This window comes from Rhineura floridana, chromosome 1 (assembly GCF_030035675.1).
Source record: "Rhineura floridana isolate rRhiFlo1 chromosome 1, rRhiFlo1.hap2, whole genome shotgun sequence".
NCBI lineage: Eukaryota > Metazoa > Chordata > Lepidosauria > Squamata > Rhineuridae > Rhineura > Rhineura floridana.
In genome coordinates this window covers 308,829,791-308,848,452 of record NC_084480.1, presented here as the reverse complement: position 1 = coordinate 308,848,452, position 18,662 = coordinate 308,829,791, and the positions used below count along the sequence as shown (strand labels likewise).

The following is an 18,662-nucleotide window of genomic DNA, read 5'->3' as shown; positions in this document are numbered from 1 at the left end:
CATTGGTTTACTATGTACCCTTAAGTTCCATCCCAGTGGTGGATGGTGCCCATTGAGACTGGCAGGGCAGGAGGCAAAGAGCCCAACCATAGTTGGAGCCAGTGACGATGACAGCAGAGCCAGTTCATTCGAGTTTTTTCCTCTATTGAGTTCTATTATGGCAATGCCGAGATGAAGGAAGATGAAGTGAACAGGCAATCTCGCCCCCTGGACTGGATGCATGTAAGAAGCCAGGCAGGTGGAGGCTGCTGAGGGCAGCAGGGATGTAGTTGTCCGGGGTCTCGGGGGGTCTTGGACCCCTCACCTTTTGGGGAGCAGACTCCCAATGTCTCCAGCATCCTACAGGCCAATCAGTATGAAAGGGGAGTCTGTTAGCCTCTGAGAAGAGTCTTCTAACATGCTTCCTTGTCCTTTCTGCTGATTGGAGCCAATCAGAGTGAAAGGAGGTGAGTCAGCCACTGAGAAGACTCTCCTCAGTAGCTAACTCTCTCCCCTTTCATGCTGATTGGCTGCTAGGGATGTTTGTTGTTGTGGGAGGAAGGCATTAACAAGCATCTCATTCTCAACCCAGCACCAAAAGAAAAAAATGGGGGTGGCTATGACTATCATGAAGGGATCCTGCACTTCTGAATTTGCCACTACACTGCTGGAGGGCAGACTGTGCTTAGCGGGACAGTGATCCATTTGCCCTAATGGACCAGCCTCACCTGCCCAGGTTCACTCCCTGGCATCTGCAAGAAGAGCTGGGAATGGACCCAATCTGGATTCTTGGAGAGCCACTGCTAGTTAGTGAGGCAGTACTGAGCTAGATGGAACAATGGTCTGACTCAGTATGAGGCAGCTTCCTATACTCCCCACCCTAAAAATGTCTAGCTACAGACATTTTCCTTTTTAAACATTAAAGTAGCATTTTTTAAACAAACAAAAACTAGGCCCTCATTGTGTGAGTTGTATTTTATTTTGTAACCTGAGCTGCTAATTTACTGTAAGGTTTCAAAGCTGTGGTTTATTTCATCTTTCTTGATGTTTTTAATTGCCTTTTATTTTTAATAATTATAATTAACATTTTAGTCTGCCTTTCAGGGCAAAAGGCCTCTCAAGTTGCGGCTTACAGGAAGAAATAGAACACTGCAAAACACAGTGAATAAAGCCAATGATCAAAATCAAAGCAACAATCACCCCAAGAATATCAACATCCAATCACAAGGTATTTCAAAAAGCATCAATCCAGCCAGCATGCCTCAAGAGAAAATAGATGCATCTTGAGAGGCTCCCAGAAGGCTGTAATGATGGCCTCACAAAGGCAGCCACCTCATTACTACCCACTAACCCAATAGCACTCACAGGTGAGTTGGTGAGAAAAAGTGGGTTGCATTTCACTTTAGAAAGATGGGAAAGTGCCTTATACTGACTCAGACTGCTGGTGCATTTGGCTCAGTATGGTCTTCTCCAGGGATGGGAAGCCTTTCCTGGCCAGAGGGCCAGATCCTTATCTCCCTGACCCTGGCAAGCCAAGTTTGACAGGTGGGTGAGGCCGCCCACTTGTCAATCACCTGGCATCAGGTGGCACTGCACTTTGAAGCCCTGATTGTGGGGACTTCAAAGTGCAATGGGGGGTTGTTTGAAAGCCCTTTTGCAAACAGCCCCTGTGCTGCCCTTTGAACCTCCAAAGACCAGCTTGATTTATCTGATGCTATTTTCTGTGTTGTTTTTAACTGGTTTTTTTTAAAGCTGCTTTTCTTGATTTTGTACATCACCCTGAGACAACATGTGCTTGGAAGGCAACCGATATATAAATAAATAATACCCAGAAGTGCCTTATTTCCTCATGCCATCCTTTCACTGTGGCAAGTTTGTTGTCTCACCTTGTTTATACATCATCTTCTGACATTTGCAAGTGCAAATTCAGCATTGTGTGCAGGGGTGATTGCTAACTCCTTAATGACTCAGCTCACAGGCCCAAGACACAAAGGGAAACTGAAAAATGATCTCAGCCCAGTCATGGGCTGTCTCCGATCTGCAGATAAGATCCTCCTGCAACAGATACCATCTTATCAGGAGGTCTGTTCTGCACAGCATAGGAAATGTACCTTTACTGTTGTGGCACCTACCCTGTGGAATTCCCTCCCCTTAAATATTAGACAGGCGCCATCTCTGTTATCTTTTTGGTGCCTACTGAAGACCTTCCTCTTTCAACAAGCCTTTTAAATAGAGACCTTATCCCAGTCTGCATCTGTACAGGAACTGTTTTAAAGATGTTTTTATTGTTTCATCACTTGTTTGTCACCCAGGGCTCCTTTTGGGCAGGAAATAAGTTTAATTAATAAATAAATTTGCAAACATTTTTTGTGTATTCTAGTTTTTATACGTAGATGTGTATGGCAGTGTTTCCCTAAATTCTTCCCCCATGGACCACTTGAAAATTGCCAATGGCCTTGGAGGACCACTTAATGATTTTGTTCCTGTCTGTTGCAGCAATTCTAATATGGAATTAGAATTAGAATTAGAATTAGAATTAGTGCTACATACTGTATGAAGATTTTAAATTGCATTTTTATTGCTTTCGTTTATTTCTTATATTTTATAGTTTTATAATTTGCATTTTGTAGAATGCAAATTGTAATGCAATTCAAAAAATGAAAGAAGCAATAAAATACAATTAAAAATCAATATAAATGTTAATTGTGGACATGTCATGGACCACTTGAAAGAAGCTTATGGGGCACTGGCCTATGGGAAATTAAGATGGCGGGCAGGTCTCACTAGTATCCTGCTTTGCAGTGCCCCGTCCCCCATGCTGCCCAATAAGCAAAGCAAATAAGGGGGAAGATGCAGGCAGGAGTTCTGGGACTTGCCTCAAAGACCCAGCCCTTGGGCCTCCTGATAATGCCCCTATTTGTATGGACAAGTGGGAATGCCTCTTCCAAATTAAAGGACATTTTCCTATAAGAAAGAGGGAAGGAGCCACCTATGCCACCTTGACTTCCTCGGATGAGAGGTACCATACATGATTCTCCCTCTCTTTCTTTTAAGGCAAAACTTGGAGGGGAACCTTTGGCCCTCCAGATGTTGCTGAACTACAACTCCCATCATCCTGGCCATTGGCTATGTTTGCTGGGGGCAATGGGAGTTGTAGTTCAGCAACATCTGGAGGGCCAAAGGTTCCCCAGCCCTGTTTTAGGATAATGTCCTTTATAACCAGGGGTGTAGTCATCCAGGGTCTCAGGGGGTCTTAGTCCCCTTACTTTTTTGAGAGCAGGTTCCCAATGTCTCCAGTATCCTACAGGCCAATCATGAACGAGGAGTGTGTTAGTCATTGAGATGAGTCTTCTAACATGCTTTGTTGTCCTTTCCTGCTGTTTGGAGCTGATCAGGGTGAAAAGAGATCAGTCAGCCACCGAGAAGTCTCTTTTCAGTAGCTAACACTACCTTCCCTTCATGCTGATTGGTTCCTAGAGATGCCTGTTGTTGTGGGAGAAAGCATCAACAAGGATCTCATTCTCACCCCATCAACAAACAAGTCTGGCTGTGACTATCATGAATGGACCCTGCACTTCTGAATTTGCCACTACACTGCTGTTTATAACAGAACAGTTATTCCCAGTTGTCCGTACAGGACTACTACTACTACTACTACTAGTATCTACTACTAATGATGATGATGATGTTCTCCTTCTGTTCTCTATAACTGCTCTGCCATCATCTCTCACTTCCCCACGCATAGCACTCACTTTCATGCTTTCTCACACTTCCTTTAGCTCTTTGACCCCCCCCATATCTCTTTCATATTCATATCCCAGTCTGTATGTGCATTAGGTTTGAACTGCTTTTTTAAAAGTATGACATCGTTTTAATATATGAAATTGTTTTACTTGTATTTTTGTTGTTGATCTTATTTTTGTTCATCCTTCGAGGGGTTTCAGATAGGCAGTGATTCATAAACGGGATGCAGTGAAATAAATAAAAAAGTGCACATGAAGATCCACCTTGTTCGGTTGGTATATTCCACCCACGCTCGGTGTCCTCTTGCTCTGCCTCTCACCGATCTCTCTCGCACCGCACCCCCACGCTGCCCTGTCTCCATCTCTCTCACGCCCCTCTCGCTGGGGAGGGCACGCTTTTCCCTTCCTCCTGCGGGCAAATCCCAACCCGTCTTTCTCTCTGAGCCCGTTTCTCTTCCTTTCCTAAATGCTCAAACTCTTCTATCTCTCACACATGTACGCACAGCACCCACACATGCGCGCGCGCGCACACACACACACACAACCCTCGATGGTGTTGCAAACCATAGCAGCAGCGGCGCTCCGTCAGCTCTTGTGTTGCCGGACACGACTTTCCTGAGGAATCAACTTCCCCAACTCCGCGGCGCTGCTGCCTGCAGTGCCGAGACTTCAGTTCAGCCTCGCAAGGAGGGGAACTCCGAAAGGATGAGAAACCGACGAAATCGCCGAGGGAGGAGGAAAGCCTCTCGCCTGCTTCGCAAGAGGCGCAGCCCGTTTTCAGACTTTGCCTGGCGAGCGGCAGGAGGACTTAGCTGCAGCTCTGAAATTGACAAAACGCTTCTCCAGAGCTGCTTTGGCGCTGGTCAGTTTCAGCGCCGGAGCTGCCCGCCTCATCTTGGCAGGCTGGACGCTCCGGCTGTGGTGAACTGGATCGCATATCATGCAGCTGCTTGTTTTAGAAGGCGGCAGAGCCGGGATGAAAAAGAACTTGCAACTCCTCCCTTTGCTATTCAGGAACACATAGCTAAGGAATAAATTAAATGGGATTAAACCACTCCATCTCTTTCACACGCAAACCATAAGCCAGCTCCGTCCCATATGTGTACTGTAGTATTTATATCTGACTGGCGCGGGCGCAGAGCCCCTCGCTACTTTTGCGTTCTCCCTCGATCGCTGGCGCGCTGGAGGCGAGATCGGCCGAGGTCTCTTCTCTGCCTCCCTCCTGCCGCTGTTTGAAAAGCGCCCACGCGCGCACCCACGCCCCCTCCCGCCGGCCCTCCCTCGCTCGCGCTCCCTCCGTCGCTCCGGCCGAGGAGGAGCCTGCGCTGCGCCCCTCGTCGGTGCGTTTTGCGCGCTCCCTCCTCTCCTTGTGTGTCAGCCTGCCTGCTGCTCTCTCACATCCACGTGGCTTTCTCGGGGAGGGAGCACTATATTAGGAAGGAAAGCAGCCAGCAAGCCGAGGCAGCGCTCGGGGAGTGCATTGTTGCCGCCGCCGCCCTGAGAGAGGGACAAAGTCCCCCAGCCTCGGATCGGGGAGGTGTCTCCGTCGTGGCTTGCTTCGCGCGCGGCGGGTACTTTGGAAGGACAAAGAAGAAGGCGAAAGGGGCGTGCTGGAGCGGCGATGCGATCTGCCGGGAAGCAGCGGCGGCGGCGGTCTCTCCGGACGCTGTAAGTGCCCGGCAAGCTGCCGGCGTCTCGCACCGCGGATCTCTCTTTTCCGGATCCGCCGAGGGAAGAGAGGAGGAGGGACTCTCCCCTCGGCCGGACTTGGTGGTGGGAGGGGGGAATCCTCGGGACTGAAGGGGATGGGGCTGCGGCGGAAGCCCTCCGGCTGAGGCACGGGCAGGCTCTTTCCCGCCGTAGCAGGGATCTGGCCGCGGTTGTGTGCGTGCCTTTAACCCCGAAGCCGGGCTACCTGGAAGGCGGAGTAGGTCCCGCGGCAGCGGCTCGGGCAGGCAGCTCAGCGGCCGGGGAGTAGGAGGGACGTGATGTGGTGGACTGGTGGTCGCTTCCTATACCGATGGTGGTGGTGATATTTTTTAAAAAACGGGAAGTGAGGGCCCAGCGGGCTGAGGGAGGGGTGTGCCTGCGTCGGTTGCCCGGGAGTGGCCGTCCCGGGGCGAGGGAAAAGAAGGCGACGGTTTGGTCCGCTGGAGCTTCCTTGGACAAACGGGACGAGCGCGCTGGAAAAAGCCCGTTATCCCGAAAAGGTTCTCCGCGTCTGGACAGCAACATGGGGGTGGGTGGGTTCTTTTTGGGGGGGAGACGCGGAGCCTTTTTGAAGAGCTCTGCCCTGACCGGAGAAGGGCGGGCTTGTCTCCAACTAAGTTAAAGTAGACCTGTGAGAATTAACGGAGCAAAGTTGATGAGGAAATAGGTTTATTGATCCAGCGATCATGACATGGAAGCTAAGCCAGCCATGTCTCTTCATTTCAATGGGGCTACTCTGAGTAGGACAAGCGTTGTCTATAACCCACTGTCACTCCGATTCCTCCCCTACTTCTCTCTCGATTATAATTTTTTTAAAAAAAACTTGGGAAGCGTGGCGTCAGAGACCTTGGAGCTTGGCTTGCCTCTAAGTTTCTGGCTGGGATCGAAAGCGGGGAGGGGGCGCTCTTCACACCCACCCCACGTGTGTATTGCGTGCGGCGTGTCTCTTAAGTTCATAGCCTTAAGGGAGCTTAGGGGGAGGGGCTGTTCGTTTGCCGCCCTCCTTTCCCCCACCCCCACCGTGGCCAGCAAGCCTGGCGTCTGAGCGGCGCCTCTCGCTGTCCTATCTCCACCACGCCCCGTCCTTCCTTATCTCTTCTCCAGCTCTACAGTGAAGGGCGGGCGCGTTCCTCCCCTCGATTAGCTGCAAGAGAGCGAGAGGCCCCGTTAGCTTCCCCCTCCGGAGGCGGGGTGTGGATAAGGGGTGGATCGGTGGGGTGCAGCCCCGAGTTACGAGCTTTGCCGGTCCGATTTCTGCAAGGGGGGGCGGGGAAGGGAAAAAGGATGGAGGGGGCGGAGGGGAGGAAGTCAACTTTGCGCTCGCCTGGCAGGGGAGGCCACGAGGCCAGGCGACCCGTTTTGCGGAAAGAGACAAGATTGACGCAGGAAGCGAGGTGCGCCGCCTGCTGCTCGCCCCCGCCCCGCTTTTGCAACTCCCGCGCCCTGCCAGGAAGTCCACGGGCTGCTGAAAGCGGATGGTTGTTATCAGGGGTTGTCCAGTGTCTCTGGGGGTCTTAGGCCTCTTACTTTTTTGGGAGCAGGGTCCCAGTAGAGTCTATCTGTCTCCAGCGTCCTACAGGCCAACCGGCGTGAAAGGGGAGTGTGTTAGCCACTGAGAAGAGTCTTCTTACAGGCTTCCTTGTCCTTTCCGGTGGATTGGAGCCAGTCAGAGTGGAAGGAGGTGGATCAGCCACTGAGAAGTGTGTTGTAGTGGTTAAGGTGTTGGACTACTACCTGGGAGGCCATGGTTCAACTCCCCACACAGCCCTGAAGCTCACTGGGTGACTTTGGGCCAGTCACTGCCTCTCAGCCTCACAGGAAGGCAATGGTAAACTCCTTCAATACTGCTTACCAAGAAAACCCTATTCATAGGGTCGCCATAAGTTGGAATTGACTTGAAGGCATTCCTTTTCCATTTCCAGTTCCATTTTCATGTTTATAGGCCCCTAGGGATGTCTGTTGTCATAGGAGAAGGCATTAACAAGGATCTTATTCTCAACTAGGGTTGCCAGGTTCAGGGCCTGAGACTGATCCTGTATCTTTAGGAGAAGAGAATGTCAACCAAGTCCAGGTGTTCTGGCAACCCTGTAATGGGAAAAACCACAAGGTGAAATTCTCTCTCCCCCCTGCACAACTTTTAAAGATACAGAAGACCTCTTGGTTGCCAGGCCCAGCCTCCAAGAGGTCTTCTGTATCTTTAAAAGTTGTGCAGGGGGAAGGGAGAATTCCACCATGTGGTTTTTCCCATCACAGTGTTGCAAGAACACCTGCACTTGGCTGACTGTCTCTTCTCCTAAAGATACAGGATCAGTCTCAGGCCCTGAACCTGGCAACCCTATTATCAACCCAGCAGCAAAAAAGGGTGTGAGTGGCTGTGACTCTCCTGAAGGGACCCTGCACTTCTGAATTTGCCACTATGCTACTGGCGTTCCTTCTTTTGAGTAGCTTCTCAACCTACCTTGAAACCCGGTGCCCCTTTTCAGACGACTGTTTGGCCCCCGCGTTGATCACATGTTCCACTGCCGATGAGGAATGTCCATCTCTCGCTGGCAGAGTGTCTGCTTTATATGCAGAAAGTTCTAGGTTCAAGCCCCGGCATCTCCAGGTAGGCCTGGGAGAGAGAGAACCTTGTCTGAAATCCTAGAGATTTGCTGCTGGTCAGGGTAGACAACACTGAGCTAGATGGACTTGACTTTATAAGGCAGCTCTTCTGATTTGAGTATGAGGCAGCCCTTCCTGCGTTTGTGTGATGTGTGGTAAAACCGCCGAGCAAGATCATTCAGAGGAGTGAGAGTTGAATCCAACTAAATTATACTCGCAGATGAAACCTTCTGAAGTCACTGGACCTAAGTTAGTCATGGCCATTCATTTCTTGTGTCTACTTGTGAGTATGCCAAAGGTTGGATAAGTGCATGTAAGAATATAGGAACACAAGAAGAGCCTGCTGGATCAGGCCAGCAGCCCAGCTAGTCCAGCATCCTGTTCTCACAGGGGCCAACCAGATGCCCATTATGGGATGCCCACAAGCAGGACTGGAGCGCAAGAGCGCTCTCCCCTCCCATACTTTCCAGCAACTGCCAAAAGCATCCTGCCTCCAACTAGAGCTGGGGTGTCTCTGCTGTCTTTGACTAGTTTGTCTGAATAGGCTTGCGGTCAGGTTTGTTAAAAAATGGAGCTAAAGATCACCCCCACAGTGAGTGGCTCGGGTTATGTGCCCTGCCACCTGTGCAGCCGTAGGCAAACTGCATAGTCCCAAGGAGCCCAGATGCCCCCCTGCTGGCAGTTGCAGACAAGGAAGGGGCTGGCTTGTGCAGCTGTGGCAAGCTGAGCAGGCCCTAGCCAGCTGGGGAGGACTAGCCTCAGAGGGAGGCAATGGGAAACCCCCTCTGAATAATGCTTACCATGAAATCCCTATTCATAGGGTCACTATAAGTCAGGATCGACTTGAAGGCAGTCCATTTCCATTTTTTTCATTGGTGATTATGGGTAGAAACACACTCGCTGTTCTGCCGGTTCGAGTGCGTCTCCGCCTGTCCGTTCTGAAAACTGGGGTATATGATGCTAGTCAAACCCCACCCCTTTTGACTGTAAAAGCTGGAGGGAGCAGCTTTTTTAAAAAATTCAGCTCGAAAGAGGTTTTGCAACTGATCAGCAGATCAATCTGTTCCCCCTCCAGGTGTGGCTAATGGAAATGCTTTGATCTGGTGACTAGTGGGCTCACAGCCTGTGATACTCTTGACATTTAGAGTGTCCCACTAATACCTTAGAGCAGCCTTTCCCACCAGTGTGCCTCCAGATGTTGTTGGACCACAACTCCCATCTTTCCTGACCATTGGCAATGCTGGCTGAGGCTGATGGGAGTTGTGGTCCAACAACATCTGGTTGGGAAAGGCTGCCTTAGAGAGCCAGTGTGGTGTAGTGGTTAAGGTGTTGGACTACGACCTGAGAGAGCAGGGTTCGAATCCCCACACAGCCATGAAGCTCACTGGGTGACCTTGGGCCAGTCACTGCCTCTCACTCAGAGGAAGGCAATGTTAAACCTCCTCTGAATACTGCTTACCATGAAAACCCCATTCATAGGGTCGCCATAAGTCGGGATCCATTTGAAGGCAGTCCATTTCCTGTCCTTTATTAATACCTTGTTGCCGGTCATGTTTTATCTATTCACTGTTTTGTAAGTTCCCTTGGAAGTGGTGAAGGGTGGTGTATACATGTTTTAACATAAAATAAAAGTTAGAGTGCCAAAATAATCCACGTGCATTAGCTCAGTCATCTCAGTGCCGCCCTGGGCTCCTGCTGGGAGGAAGGGCGGGATATAAATCAAATAAATAAATAATCTTTATAAGCACCCTGTATGGTAGGTAAGTAGTAATGGCATCTTGCGGACTGGGGTGTGTGTCTGTGGCTCAAATAACAGCTTGCCTGAGGCATGGGCAGCACAGTCCTATACTTTGGGGCCAGCCAGCATGGTGCCCTGTAGATATTGTTGGACTACAACTCCCAGAATCCCTCTCTGTTGGCCATGCTAGCTAGGGCTGCTGGGTTGGAGCCCTACAACGCCTGGAGGGCACCATGTTGGCTGCCCCTTCCGCTCAAAGGAACTCCCACCGTGTTCAATAGGGCTGGTAAATGTGCTTAGGCTTGCGGACTTGGTTAATGACTGAGATGAGCTCCTAACTGGGGACTTCCAATTCACTCAGCTCCATTTAAGCCTCCCAAGAGGTAACAAGGGATGTTTATTATTTCTGAGTAGTTACTGTGAAGTAGCGAAATGGCCTGTACTTGTGAGTGAGTGTGTGCTGAGGCACACAGCATCTGCTTTGCATGCCCAGGGGTGTCCCCTGTCTGAAGCCCTGGAGAGCTGCTGCCAGTCAGTGTAGACAATAGGAGCCAGACGGACCACTGCTCTGACTCTGCAGAAGGCAGCTTCCTGTCCTTTTTCCTTTAGCCGTGTGTGAATATTAGCCTTGGCCAAGGACTAAGAAGTTCTTAACAAAATGATACTTAGTTTCTAGAGCATTTGCTACCAGTGGAGAAGGACTATCGCCAGCAGATCCAGGTGGGGCTTCAGAGTGCTGCCCATCTTGAAACCCTGGAGTGCCACTGCCGGTCAGTAAATGGATCAGTGGTCTGACTCATTAGAAGGTGGCTTCCCTTGTATACTGCCATAAACTCCTTGGAAGAAGCTTCCTAAGTTCTTGTGTTCATCCCAGTTGCTCTCCGTATCCTCAAAGGAAGCCAAAAATGTTGCATGTGCAAATGAGGCACCCTCTCAGAAAAAGTGGTTCAAAGTATGTTAGGAAGCAAAGTACAACTTTCATGGTTCTGCCCCCCCCTTTAAAATATCTGCAAATACTAACTTGAAAGTTGTTCTGAAAGCATGTACTGATATTTAGATGTTGTAAGTGTGTGTGTGTGTGTGTGTGTGTGCGCGCGCGTGGTTGGGGTGGGGGGGAGACTCCCATATTTTCTTGCTACAAATAGATATATTTGCCTTTTTTTAAAAAAGAAAGAAAATAGGCAAGATTTATTATTAGGAAAAGCACATCAGAGATGCATTTGTATGTTCATGTAACTAATATTACCATTCAAAATGATCTAATAATCTTAGTGGTAAACCCAAATGTATTTCTGTAATCCTTAAAAAAAACCAACCCACTTTAATCGTAGCTGTTAGATTTCCTCACCATCTTTAAGATAGGCAGTAGAAGTAAATCTACAGAATGATCTTATTGAACATATTGTCGTTGAAATATCCAGCAACTAGCTTATCGGAATGCTTACTAAAAGGTGTAGTTTTAAAAGAAAAGAAAACATCTTGATGTGTGTGTGTGTGAAGAATCAAGAGTTTACACTCATAATTCACTATAAAGCAATTTGAACATTTCAAAGTGCTTCAAATAAGTTACCTTGGTAAGCAACTAGCTTATTGGAATGCTTACTTAAAAGGTGTAGTTTAATTGAAAAGGAAACAGTGTGCACATGTGAAGAATCAAACATTTACGATAATACTCCTCCATAAAGCAATTTGAACATTTCAAAGTGCTTCAAATAAGTTACCTTGGTAAGCTTTACAGCAAACTCTACAATGAGGCAAGCCAGAAGCATGTGTATTGAGAGAGCCACTGAAGTGTCACAATTAACATCAGACTAGGACTGGAAAAACCCCAGATTCAAATCCTGGCTCACTGTTTGGATCAATCATTCTCTCTCTGTCTGCTCTAACTTATCTCAACAGACCATTGGTCTGACTCGGTATAAGTCACCTTCCTATGTTCCTGCAGGATTTGAGCAGGAATAAGTCATGGAGGTTGAAGGGCTGTAGCTCACCGGCAGAGCGTCTGCCTTGCATGCAGAAGATCCCATGTTCAATCCCTAGCACCTCCAGGAGAGACACCCCCCTCCTCTAAAATCCTGGAGAGCCACTTCCAGTCAGTGTAGAAATACTGAGCTAGACGAACCGGTGGTCTGATTCAGTACAAGGTGGCTTCCTATGTTCTTATGTAATGTATACTGCTGTGAGCTCCTCGGAGGAAGGGAAGAATAAGATCGTGAGACAGAAAATATGTGCACGTTGAAGTATTGCAGATGGGGATCTGGGCCTGTGTGTGTGTGTGTGTGTGTGTGTGTAAGAGAGAGAGACAGACAGACACCTGGGGAGGCAGTCTTGCATAATCCAGTAAGTTCATGGAAAAGCTATGAACCGGGGACTCTCTAGTTCACATTTCTAGGGCATTTTCACATAAAAGGCTTCAATTTCCTATTGAAGCTCTGTTTGCTCTTTATGTTAACATGCGATATTCAAGTGGAAGGGACATTTGTAACCCAAATGATTAGCTTTCTGAGCAGTGTAGATCTTATTTTGGAGAGTATCCATTCTGAGCAGATGTAAACCTGGTGACATTTCCCAAGTATGTGTGAATTTTGAGACAGCCCCTTAAATGCAAAAGAGTCGCTCCTGCCTAGTTTCACTTCTTGCTGGGAGTTCTAATGTTTTGTACCAACAAAGAGCAGGCACAGCCCTGCCATCAATAACTCCTTCTTACTCAGTGTCTGTGTAATTATAGCAATAGGATTTAACGTTCACTTGAAATAAGAGCTGCTTGAAGCTTCCTGGGTGGAAAACATCCTGATCATGTGCAAAGTGCTTCTCCTGGGCCTGCAACCAGGCCTTGCAGGTGTGCGATTTTGGGAGAGTGCCAGAAGGTTGTGACTGCTTTGACACCTGGGTACCTCTGGTTTTTCTCAACTGGGGCACAATCTGTCCAGCTGTGGCTCAGTGGCAGGACAGCTGTTTGGCATGGAGAAGGCCCCAGGTTCAATCCCCGGCATGTCTCAGTAGGGCTGAGGAAGACTCTTGCTGAAACCTTGGAGAGCTGCTACCAGTCAGTGTGGACAATACTGAGGTCAAAGTGGAAATTACCTGATTCTGTATAAGGCAGCTTCTTGTGGTCAGTGAGCCAATAGGGACACTTTTGGAGGGTTTGCCCAGAAAACTCTGCTGTTTCCTGAAATGTAGTGATGGATGGCAAATTCTGATAAGTCGGGGAACTCATCCCATGCACAAAGAACATAGTGAGGAAGGCAGCAAATTATGGGGCACTAGCACTGAAGAGAGGTTTCCCTCTCCTTTAAATTATATTCATCCTTTTCTCTGAAATGGCAAGTTTTGACTGACAGTCTCTCCATGATCGTCTTGCTACTTTTTCGGCTCTTTTAATTCAGCAATTAAGACTGGAAATTGCTGACAGTTTGGGCTCTAGTCCAGATGGTCTCTTCAGTGTTTGTAGCTGGTGATAAATTAATAAAGGGGCATCTCAGGTTTAGGCTGCTGATCAGCATCCCTTTCCTGTCGTAACTTGGCCAAAGGCTTTGGAGCCACAGGATCCCATCACCTGGTACCACGGGCAAAAGTGGTATCTTTTGGCCAGGGGCTTTGTACATGTTGATCAGAGGGATGCTGGGTGGGTGAACGGTATTTGCGTGTGCACCTGTTTGATTCTTAGGCTTGCTGTTTCCCTGTTAGGAATGCATGCTCAGCAAATCTTTAGAGGCGACAGGAAATATGCCGAACATGCCCTCCTTCATGTATGGATGTGCTAGTTAATGTCGAAAGGAACTGCAAGGCACACTGCCCCCTGTAGGCTGCCGGCTGCATTTTCAGCAAAGTTTTTCTTGTGATAGGTTAGTCGTTTGGGAGCTGAAGGGGTTGCCGAAGGCTTGGAACCTCGCATACACTAGTGCAGTCATATCTTAGAGAGTCCGTTTAGTGAGGAGGGAGAAATTAGATTCAGTTTAAAGGCGAACTTAACGAACTCGCACTTTCCGAAACAGTACACAAACCAAAGCACAGCCATCTGTCCAAATTCGTACTTCTCTGATTTTTTTCAGTGCAGCACTCCAGCCAAGTAATGTGTACAAAGAAAGCATGTAGCAGGGTAAAGAGTGCTTAAAATGCATATCAGTGAAAATAACATGCACAACTACATTATATTAGGGAAAACTGCTTTGCAAAAATGTGTATATTAGGAGAAATCGGCACTAAAATGCTCGTGGATTTTCATAAGAGCTTTGTTTTAAAATTACAAATTGATGTGGAGAACCAAATTTACGACTGGAAATCAAAGAAATGAAAATGGACGGGTTTGCCTATCCCGAATGAGCTGTGGAGTTAGGAGAGACCTTGGATGTCATGTGATCCAACCCACTGCTCAGTGCAGTGCAGGATGCAACGTCAGCATTCCTTCTGCTTAATTCCCTACAGTGAAAGACAGCCCGCCCACCAACTCACCCGAAGCAAGTTTATTGTGCAGATGTTTAGCTGAAATCTCCTTCCCTGCAATTTCTATCCATTCAATCTAGTCCTGCCCTGTGGAACAAGATTTTTAACTATACTTTATGGTTGATTAGTATTGTTATACCCATATTGCAGATGTGGGGACTGAGGCAAAAAGAAAAAGCATGAGTTGGGGTCTTCCTGGACCCTATTTGCATTATACATTTAAAGCAGTGTCATACCACTTTAAAAAGTCATGATTTCCCCCAAAGAATCCTGGGAACTAGTTTGTGAAGGGTGCTGAGAATTGTTCAGAAACTCCAATTCCCCTCACAGAGCTACAGTTCCCGGGGTGGTTTAACAATCAATCCCCCTTCCCTGGGAATTGTAGCTCTGTGAGGGCCACAGGTGTCTCATTCCTGTGCTAGATTAAAAAAAAAATAGAAAGCTAAATTGTGAGGCCACTGATCTAGCAGTTGGAGTTAGTTCTAGGGAGCAACAAAAGTAGCAGTTTGTTGAAGACATTTTTGGAGATGCTGCAACTTTCAGATGAGATGACTATTACCACTGTCTTTTGTCCTTCCCTTGTGACAGCAAAAAGCCCCCCTGGTGAGTTAGGCTTCCCATTTCCTGATCCACATTTAATCTGATTTCAATCCCATTACCTTCAGCAGCATATAGGAGTGGAAGGAAAGAAGCACATCAAGCCAAAGCCTTGCTTGACATCTCTGCCTTTAACCCAAGTACTTTGGTCTGCTTGGGTTGCTGAAGACTTGGTATTCTGTTCTTGTTATTCAGTTTTCACAATGTAGACCAGAGGTGATGGATTCAAGTAGTCTGGGAAGCCAAATTCCCCCAGCCTCTGAGCGTCCACATGCCACACTCAAATGTTTCCTTTCCATGAAAAAAATGATGGTTCGACATGAATGTTGACACCAAGCCATCAGTTTGTCTCCCCATTAGACCTGAACTTGCAAGATCTAAACAGGGTGGTTCATGACAGATGCTCTTGGAGGTCACTGATTCATAGGGTCGCCATAAGTCGTAATCGACTTCAAGGCACATAACAACAAAATGTATAGTCTTGTTTTCATTGCCACATGCCCTGCTAATTTAGAAGGAATGAGTAGGGAAGTGAAAGCAATGCTTTGCGGGTCATCAGCAGGTGCAGGTAAGTCAGACCCTTTGCCCTTCGAAGCACATCAGTTTGCTAATCCCAATGAGAGTTTCATTATTTTGTGTAAAATTCGGCAGGGGAATTCTGGCTTAGGCAGTGTAACCGTGACCGTTTCCTCTGTATCTAGGATGCTCCCATCGCCAGATTTGGAAGCCGCGTACACACAACATTAGCCACAACCCATAGCGTTGCTGTAGTTTCTTGAGATATACGGCTGTTCGATGTATTTTTCTCAAACCAGCTTCAATCCAACTAGAAAACATGCCCTTAAAACTTTCTCCTGAGCCTGTAGAAATCTCCCTCTTGTGTGTGAGTGGGACCTTTTGGCTACATAAGCAACTGTACTCACAACTTGGAACATTGGAAATAAAAGGAACTACCATGTAAGATGACTGCAACTTCCTTTTGGTCCTGCTTTGGCTGAATTCCTGCAGGATTTCCAAATGTTGGAACTGTTTTTGTGCATGTGCCTGAAAGTGTGTGTTCTTTTGAGGAGAGGGAATAAAGAAACAAAATCTTTTTTTTAAAAAAACCATCCCCAGTTTATAAAAAGTATATATATGATATATTTCAAAAAGTTTACACCATTGCACACACAAAGTATTTTGATAGTGGGGGAGATTGCTTTTTTAAAAAAAAATGTGCCAAGAAAGGGAAGCAAGAATTCCCCATCACCTGGCTTGCAAAATTCCAGAAATGTGCCTGTGGATTCTGTAAGCTTCCCTACTTGTGAAGTGGGTGCTCTGCCAAAAACCTGTCCTCCAATTTCTTGACAGGCTTTCTTCCCCTGTGAAAGAGGCTTCAGTTCTTCTGCCACTTTGTCAGGGCTCTTTAGAATTTATTTAGAACTTCTCTATACCTTATCTTTGCAAGGAAGCCGCAAGTTGTGTACTTTTCTTTCTTTCCATTAAACATTTCTCCAGCACTCTGCAGCCACCCTGCATGATGTCTTTCCCTGGGCTTTAATAGAAGCATGGGAAGCCAGGGGAGATCTAGACTGGTGTAGTAGTTAAGGTGTTTGACTACGACCTGGGCGACCAGGGTTCAAATCCCCACACAGCCATGAAGCTCACTGGGTGACCTTGGGCCAGCCACTACCTCTCAGCCTCAGAGGGAGGCAATGGTAAACTCCCTCTGAATACCGCTTACCATGAAAACCCTATTCATAGGGTCTCCATTTCAGGAAGCCAGGGAGGCTGACTACTAAGTGCCTCAGATTGGCATGGTCACTGATTTTGTTTAAGGGAAGCCTTATCTTTTTCCTTTTAAAAAAATCTCTACTAATTTCTTTAAAAGTAATAAATAAATAAATTAAATACTCCAGATGACGTGGCCCTTCGGATGTTGGACTCCAGGTTCCCATTGGCCCCAGCTAGCATGGCTAATGGTGAGGGATGATGGGAGATGTAGTCCATCAGCATCTGGAGGGCACCATGTTGGCTATCCCCGATTTACATTAATTGAATTCAGAGCTGGGTGCATGCATGTGTGTGGAATTTGGGAGAAATATTGCATTTTAAGTTTCCACTCCCTCATTTATGCCTCCGCCATGGTGGGGCACAGCAATTTAAAATACAACATTTAAAAACAATTTAAAGCAAGTTACAATCACAAAAGTAGGGTGGGTCCTAGAAGTATATATCTCAGGTGTCAAAGGCCAGGGTAAAGGGGTACGTCTACAGTATATGACAAAAACTGTATGTTGAAGGTGCCGGACAAAGGTTCCCCGTCCCTGTAATAAGGCGTGCCAAGTCACAGTCCGATTTTCTAATTTTGCTAATTGGAGAAGACCCTCCATTGACAATGACACATTCTCATATTTAGGATTGAGGGAATTTTCCTTAAGTTGGGTCAGGTGGAGTACCAAGTGTGGAATATCTTTGCCCTTTTCCCATTTGTCTTGCCCTGTGACACAGAGTTCAGCTTTTTTATTTATCACATTTTTATAGCCAGCCCATAACAGAAGTTTCCTAGTGTGATTACTTCTGCTTTCTTTTTATCGTTTGGGTAAAATGCGCTGGATGATGTTGGGAGAACCAGAATCAGGAGTTGAATCGGACAGCTTTACCATACAGTTGTATATACATACGTCTAAGCAGCAGTAAATCCCATTGAGTTCAATGGGCTTTACTCTCAGGTAAACAGATTTAATATTGCAGCCTAAGAGGGCAGTCTAGACATGGGATTTGATTCATGGTTTGGTGGAGGCCCTTATCCATGAGACGGCAACATGATCTATGCATCATCAGCAAACCCAGGGCTGGAAACTCTGAAAGTTGCTTTTCCACTGCAAAGGGAGAAAAACTGCAATTTATTCCTCTTGCTGCCTCCCACCCTCCGAGGAAGCATATTTAATTCTTCACCTTCCGTGTTCCCATGCACTCTTCACCTAAGTTGGGGATTCCCAAATTCATGTTGGCTGCAGCAACAGAGTCTGCAGGCGGATAAGGTGGTGCAATTGGTGGGGCTGAGGTTCAGGTTGCTGCTGCTGCTACTGCTTGCACAGTGGCTGACAAGAGACTTTGGGGAGGAAAAGATTCCCAGTACAGCTTTTTGCCTTCAGGTGTGCAGACCAGAATGGTGCCTCTTTGTCCTTTCTTCCTCCCCCCCCCCATCCCCCTGTGAGTCAGGGTGCGAGTGGGAGGAAAATCTAAACTGCAAGGGGTGAGTCTGCCAGGAATCAGCTCCAGCATGTGTCGGGAATGGCGCCAACTCCAGAGATTAAGTACACTTGACAGTTGTTTGTCGAACTTTTCCAGGACTCTTATTGACTGGATCCTAAGGCTGAGGCCATCAGGAGGAAGCCCTTGTCAAGAAACACGACATCTGTTTTAATGGAGGGATTGGGGCATCTTGACCGTGAAAGGTTTAAGTGGGGCAGGGCGAGCTTGTAGTTTAGGACGGATTTTAAAATTATGGCATGGGATCTCAGAAGGGTGAGTCATCTGGAGTGGGAACTGTAAAATTCCAGGAAGAGGTAAGATCCCGAGGCCCCTGTCTCTCTTCTGCTTTGTTTTTGCATTTCTTTTTGTGTGGCTTTGCAGGTGAGGGGGGAGGGAGAGATTTTGCTCCATTTCTCTTCACGGGCAGTATGGAGTTACTCCTCCAGTCCATACATCCCTGCATATGGGAGCAGGGTGTATGCCAGAGACTAGGAACCTGTGGCTTTCCAGATATTGTTGGACTCCCATGTTACCCAGCCAGCATGGCCAAAGGTTAGGGATGATGGGAGTTGTAGGCTATGAAACATCTTTAAGGGTGCAGGTTTCCCATCCCT

The 18,662-nt window shown here is 47.5% G+C and overlaps 1 protein-coding gene across 4 annotated transcripts in view; it reads left to right on the top strand.

The window, feature by feature from the left end:
• The first annotated feature begins 5,050 nt into the window (after window positions 1-5,050).
• ST3GAL1 (ST3 beta-galactoside alpha-2,3-sialyltransferase 1) overlaps window positions 5,051-18,662 on the top strand; it is a 140,555-nt gene continuing 126,943 nt past the window's right edge. For 2 of the 4 annotated variants that reach the window (XM_061606943.1, XM_061606939.1), the window contains exon 1: window positions 5,055-5,390. The gene's annotated coding sequence lies outside the window, so the exon portion shown is untranslated. Of the gene's footprint in view, window positions 5,391-5,541; window positions 5,650-18,662 lie in introns of those variants that run through there. The other 2 variants (XM_061606950.1, XM_061606947.1) reach the window with 2 other exon arrangements.